At 38.6% G+C, this 7,477-nt stretch overlaps 1 pseudogene; it reads left to right on the forward strand.

Moving 5' to 3' along the window:
- Positions 1-410: 410 nt before the first annotated feature.
- LOC120173245 lies at positions 411-6,893 on the forward strand (annotated as a pseudogene).
- Positions 6,894-7,477: the final 584 nt, after the last annotated feature.

A 7,477-nucleotide genomic window follows, 5' to 3' on the forward strand; every position in this document is an offset into this window, starting at 1 on the left:
ATCGTCACTTGCCTTACCTCAGTATTTTGCAGTGTATGTTCTGGAATTTTAAACTTCGATAGAGATAATGTGATAATAAAATGACAATACAGAGATTAAAGTGACAAAACTATCAAGTCGATAATTTAAAAAAACATAGTGTGGGACCAACCTTAAAATCTATTTAAAAGATCCCATCCAAATTGGCAATGGAATTTCACAAGATGAGAAAAGAAACATGGGAGTGGTATGGAGTTGTAGCTTAAGTGATCAAATTGCAGAGACAAGCTTGAATATTGGATCAAATTTTGGGTTTATACATTTTGCAACTTGCAACGTTTCTCCTTTATAAGCCCCCCCAAACTCTCTTTATTCCTCTATCTCCTCAAACTCTTCCTCTCCAACAATACAAACTCACAAACACTTTTCGAAGTCTCCCATGGAATTACCCATTTCCACCTTTCTTCTCCTCCCCTTCTTCTTCCTCACCTTTGCCTCTTCATCATCAAGCTGGAGAAGCGATGGAGAAGTGATGGGCTTGTACAAGTCATGGCTCATCAAACACAGCAAAGCCTACAACGGTATCGGAGAAGAAGAGAAGAGGTTCGAAAATTTTAAGGATAATTTGAGAGTCAGTGATGAACATACTCTTAATTCCAACAACACTACATACAAGCTTGGGTTGAATAAGTTTGCTGGTTTAACTAACCAAGAGTACCGAGCCAAGTTCTTGGGCACCAGGACTGACCCTATGCGTCGAGTCATAAAGTCCAAGAACCCCAGCTGCCGTTATGCTTACCGTGCCGGTGAGAACTTACCGGATTCAGTTGACTAGAGAGAGCACGGAGCTGTTAGTCCGGTAAAAGATCAAGGATCTTGCGGTGCGTAAATTGGTTTTGTTATTACGTTCCACGTATAATTTTCATCATCTATTTTTTCACTTTGATCAGGAAGTTGCTGGGCGTTCTCAACAATAGCAGCAGTGGAAGGCATAAACAAAATCGTGACAGGGGAACTAATCTCTTTATCAGAACAAGAACTCGTAGATTGTGACCGATCCTACGACTCTGGTTGCAACGGAGGCCTAATGGACTATGCCTTCCAATTCATTATCTGTTGCGGAAGATGACTATTGGAAAAAGCAAAATCGCAACTGATAATTTGAGAAAATAAAAATTAAGTTAAAAGATACACAAAATTTACGTGGAAAACCTCTAAAAAATATAGGGTAAAAACCACGGGCAACGGTAGAAGAATTTCACTATGAGAAAATAGGAATTACAACCTCTCTCGATCTACGAAGGAGAAAACAATGATAATTCTCTCTAAATAAAAAGGAGAAAACAACTCTCAAGAAACTCTCTAAAATCTCTCTAGTATTGGAAGAAAGCTAGAATGCTTTGGGATGGTTTTTAAGCTAAATGAGCTAGGGTATATATAGTTGAAGCTTTAAGGACTAATTTGTAAATACCCTAAATTACAATGACTAATTGCATAGTTTTACCATCCAAAATTTTCAACAATTTGGTGGCCAAATTTTACCAATTTTGCCACCCATTAATGCCACCAAATTGCCACCCATAATGTTGACAATTGATGCAATTTGGTGTGCCAATTTTCAACAATCTCCCACTTGAAGATTTGATTGGAACAATCATATCTTCACACCATTCTTTCTACTTTGTACCTTTCATGTTGCTTACGTTTTTGATAGGCCACAGGAGGATCGACACCAGGTAAATTTATCAGCATTGATTGCCTTCGTCATGAAATCTGCTATGTTGTCTTTGGTATGGATCTTCTGCATATCTACCGTTCCTTCTTCCACCTTTTCACGAATGAAATGGTACTGAACTCGTATGTGCTTAGTCCTTGAATGAATGCTGGATTCCTTGCTAGATGCAAGGCGCTTTTACTGTCACAAAACAGAGAGACATACTCTTGATTGTGCCCAAGCTCCTCCAATAACATCTTCAACCAAATTGCTTCTTTACTGGCTTATGTAGCTGCTACATATTCTGCCTCTGTTGTGGACGTAGCCACAACTGACTGCAATTTTGAAACCCAGCTTATAGCTCCACCAGCAACTTTGAACACATATCCTGTAGTAGATTTGCTTTTATCAAAATCCCCTGCATAGTCAGAATCTACATACCCATTGATTAGTAAGTTTGATCCTCCGTAACATAATGCAACATTTGAGGTCCCTTTGATGTATCTTAGGATCCTCTTTACAATATTCCAATGCTCTTTGCCTGGATTCGCCATGTATCGACTAACCACTCCCACTGCTTGTGCAATGTCTGGTCTTGTGCATATCATAGCGAACATTAAACTTCCCACTGCTGATGCATACGGTACTCGAGACATCTCCATCCTCTCTTCTTCACTACTAGGACTCATACTGGAGGATAATTTGAAGTTAATAGGAAGAGGGGTAGAAATTGACTTACAATCTTGCATGCTAAATCGTGACAATATTTTCTTCAAGTAATTCTTTTGTGAAAGCCAAATCTTCCTAATACTTCTGTCTCGGTGAATTTGCATCCCTAGAATCTTGTTTGCTAATCCCAAGTCCTTCATTTCAAATTCCCTAGCCAGTTGTGCCTTCAATTCTTCAATATGATCTTTGTTGGGTCCTGCAACCAACATGTCATCCACATACAACAGCAATATAACAAAATCGTTATCACCATACCTCTTGAAATAAGCACAAGGGTCTGCATTAATTCTGTTGTATCCAAGGCACATAATGAAGGAATCAAATCTCTTATACCAACACCTCGGCGCCTGCTTTAGACCGTACAGAGATTTGTTCAACCTGCAAACCAAGTTCTTCTTTTCGTCTTCTTCAAAACCTTCAGGCTGGAGCATATAAATCTCTTCTTCAAGATTTCCATGAAGAAAAGTTGTTTTAACATCTTCTTTCTGAGCATATCCTTTGACCACCAGTCTTGCACGATACATTTCCACTTGATTGTCACCATTTCGCTTGATTTTGAAAACCTATTTGTTACCAATTGGCTTCCTTCCTTGTGGTAGTGGCACAAGGTCCCATGTATAATATTTATGAAGGGCTTCGATTTCTTCTTGCATCGCCATCATCCACAGTGAAGCATCTGAGCTGTTTATTGCCTCCTGGTATGTTGATGGCTCATCGTCCTCTGTTAAAAGGCAGTATGCAATATTACCTTCTATAACATAATCTGAGTGCCAATTGGGACGTCTTCTCACACGATCTGATTGACGAGTTGTTGGAGCTTCAGAACTCTATGGTTCTTATTCATCATGTGATGGTTCTGCTTCAGAAGAATCTCCTTCTTCAAACTCTTTTTCCACATGTATCTGAGTAGTCTCTGACTTTTCAGCGCTATCATTTCTTTGTAGTTTATCTTCTACAAAGATAACATCCCTGTTAATGATCACTTTGCGGGCAGTGAGATCCCACAAGCGATACCCCTTTACTCCATCAGCATACCCCAAGAATTTGTATTTCCTGGATTTTGGATCCATCTTTGAAATTTCTTGGGTGTTGTACATCACGTACACAATACTTCCAAATACATGGAGGTTTGAATAATCAACTGGTTTACCAGTCCACATCTCCATTGGTGTCTTCAGCTCTATTGCAGTTGATGGAGCTCGATTCACCAAATAACAGGCGGTATTGACTGCTTCTGCCCAGAATGATTTTTTTAGGCATGCGTCCCTCAACATTGCTCTTGTTCTTTCTAACAAGGTTCTGTTCATCCGCTCTGCCACTCCATTTTGTTGAGGAGTGTTCGCCACTGTGAACTGTCTTTTGATGCCTTCTTTCTTGCAAAAGTCATCAAATTCTTCGCTTGTGTATTCTCCTCCATTATCTGTTCTGAAACACTTGATCTTATTTCCAGAATCAAATTCCACCCGCGCTTTGAAGTTTTTGAAAGTTGAAAACACGTCTGACTTCTTCTTAATAGGGTGCACCCAACATCTCCTGGAGTAGTCATCAATAAATGAGACAAAGTATTTTGCTCCACCTAGGGACGTTACTGGTGCTTGCCATACGTCAGAGTGAACCAATTCTAGAACACTTTTGCCTCTAGAATTTGATGTGTTGAATTTCAACCGGTGCTGCTTACTTGTTATGCAATGCTCACACAAAGGATGTGATACATTTGTTAAGCCTAGAAGTAGCTTTTGCTCCACAAGGACTTTCATTCCTTGTTCTGACATGTGTCCAAGTTTCTGATGTCATAGCATTGCCGAATCTGAACTACATGAGGCAACAGAGGCTTCTGCTTCTACCAAAGTCTCTCCCTTCAGCATGTACAAGTTTGCAGCTATTTTTTCGCCTTTCAGTACCACAAGCGCTCCACGGAACACTTTCATGATTCCTTTCCGTGTTTCAATCTTGCTTGCATTATTATCCAACAATCCGTAGGATAATAAATTTTTCTTTAGGCCTTTCACGTGCCGTACATCTCGAACAACTTTAATTGTTCCGTCATACATCTTCAATTTGATGGTTCCCACGCCAACGATCTCTAAGGCATGATCATTGCAACTATAAACAGATCCTCCTGAGACAGGTTCATAATGATGGAACCATTCTCTTCTTGAGGTCATGTGATATGTTGCTCCCGAATCAATGAACCATATATCTGTAAATCGTTTTCTTCCTTCCACGGTGGTTGACGCTTCACAACATAGAGCATCTCCATCATCTGAAGTGTTTGCGGTATTGCCTTGTGGATTGGAGTTTTTATTTAGACTCCAACAATCCTTCTTCAAATGACCCTTCTTTCCACAATTGTAACACTTTAAATTCTTCTTGCTCCTCGACTTCGATCTACCATGTTTGTGACTGCTGCTTTGGCCACGTTCTGTTGATCTCCCTCTCATCGTTGTCATCGTTGTCAACGCTTCTGCTTGTTGCAGATTTACTTGTCTGTCTTCCTTGTTCTTACGCCGATTTTCTTCTTGTAGAACAGCAGCTGCAACACCATCAAAGACTAGACTAGTGACATTACTGTTTGTCAAGTTGATGATGAGTTGATCATACGAATCCGGTAGACTTTGAAGTAGAAGTTCAGCACGTTCTTGTTCTCCTATTTTACAACTTAAGGATGTAAGCTGAGAAAATAAAGTATTCAGTGTATTTAAGTGCTCCGTCATTGAAGTAGATTATGGCATACGGAGAGTGTACAATTTTCTCTTAAGGAAAATTTTATTGTGCAGCGATGTGGCCTCGTACAATTTGGTGAGATGGTCCCATATCTCCTTAGTTGTCTTCTTCTCCTCGATGCTTGACAATACTTCATCTGCTAATGCTAGATGAAAGTTTGCCATAGCATTCCCGTCCATTTCGATCCATTTATTGTCATCTGTGAAATCCACTGGTCTTTCACTGATACTTGCTAGACAACCGTCTTTCCTCAGGATGGCCTTCATCTTCAATTTCCACAATGAGAAATTTCTCCTATTGAATTTTTCAATATCAAATTTCGTTGTCATAGCTTCTATTATTGATAGCTCCCACTATTTCACTATCGTGAATAGTTCTTTAGAACCTCAAAGAATGGGTAATACCTTCTTATTTTCTTATGTTGGAGGATCCACCTTTTGGTGGCAACCACAAAGACAATAAGCAGATATTACACACTCAAATCTGGCTCTGATACCAATTGTTGCGGAAGACGGCTATCAGATAGAGCAAAAACGCAACTGATAATTTGAGAAAATAAAAATGAAGATAAAAGAGACACAAAATTTATGTGGAAAACCCCTAAAAAATATAGGGTAAAAACCACGGACAACGGTAGAAGAATTTCACTATGAGAAAATAGGAATTACAACCTCTCTCGATCTACCAAGGAGAAAACAATGATAATTCTCTCTAGATAAAAAGGAGAAAATAACTCTCAAGAAACTCTCTAAAATCTTTCTAGTATTGGAAGAAAGCTAGAATGCTTTGGGATGGTTTTGAAGCTAAATGAGCTAGGATATTTATAGTTGAAGCTTTAAGGACTAATTTGTAAATACCCTAAATTACAATGACTAATTGCATAGTTTTACCATCCAAAATTTTCAACAATTTGGTGACCAATTTTGTCACCCTATTAATGCTACCAAATTGCCACCCATAATGTTGATAATTAATGCAATTTGGTGTGCCAATTTTCAACATTATCAACAATGGCGGCATCGACACTGAAAAAGACTATCCTTATCTCGGCTTTGATAACGATGTGATCCAGCAAAAGTCAGTTTCCAATCCTTAAATCCTATCTCAACAGTAATCTTGCAGTTTCAGTTTATGGTTATGAATTCTGATTTTTTTTCTAACAGAAGAATGCTAAGGTTGTTAGCATTGATGGTTACGAGGATGTTATTCCAAATGACGAGAACGCTTTAAAGAAGGCAGTCGCCCATCAGCCAGTGAGCATCGCCATTGAAGTCAGTGGCAGAGCTTTCCAATTCTATGAATCGGTAAGCTCACTAGAGACGTCTCATGCAAAAATAGTCCCTGTTTCTACAATTTGTCATTGTTTGAACTTATTTTCAGGGAGTTTTCAATGGAGAATGTGGGTCGGCTTTAGACTACGGTGTGGTGGTGGTCGGATATGGCACCGACGAGAACGGTGGAGGGTACTGGATCATGAGGAACTCCTGGGGCAGCGAGTGGGGTGAAAACGGATATACAAGGATGGAGCGTAATGGTAATGGTGGCAAGTGTGGCATTGCTACGGAGGCTTCATATCCAGTTAAGAAGGGCCAAATATCATCAAACCTTACTACAAGGAAAGCACCGAGCAGATCACTGGTTCTTGAACTCCTTTCTGCAATTGAAGACCAAGACAGACCAAGTAATGATGGTTGGACATTGTCATTCTTGTGTGTGTATATATATATATATATTTGTTTATCCACCACACCAGATGGTTGTGACTTGCGATTCATGCCATTTCAATTCCGGAGTCTTATGTATTCACTAAATAACCCCTATGCCTATAATTTAGTTTGTATGAATGAAATTTTGATGCTTATTTTCTTTAACCGTAAGAATACATCAATAAATTTTCATTTTAAAAAAACAAGATAAACAAATAAATATTTAATAAATTACACAGGAAATCATCCTTAAAATAAATGGTTAAAAAATTTCAGTTGGCAACTTGGCAACACCTTTATATAAATTATAAATTCAATATTTATCAAGCATTGGTCTTGGCTCAATAGTTGGGTATATGTTTGGTTTTCCAAGAGACCTAAGTTTGAATTCATTTATTCTTAATTTTTGCACGAACTAACTTATCTAAGTGGTTAAATGAATCATTGTTGTTCTTAAAAGTTACGACTTCGAACACCAGCAGCTGCAGCAAAGTGATTGAGCATTCATTGTCAAATGGATGAAAATATTTAAAACATATTCTATTTTATAATCACCTTAGCTTAGCTCGATAAGCGAAGATATTGGATAATCAATGTGGTATATTATCTATTGGACTATTTGAGT

This window comes from Hibiscus syriacus, unplaced genomic scaffold, assembly GCF_006381635.1.
Source record: "Hibiscus syriacus cultivar Baekdansim isolate YM2019G1 unplaced genomic scaffold, ASM638163v2 tig00111942_pilon, whole genome shotgun sequence".
Lineage (NCBI taxonomy): Eukaryota > Viridiplantae > Streptophyta > Magnoliopsida > Malvales > Malvaceae > Hibiscus > Hibiscus syriacus.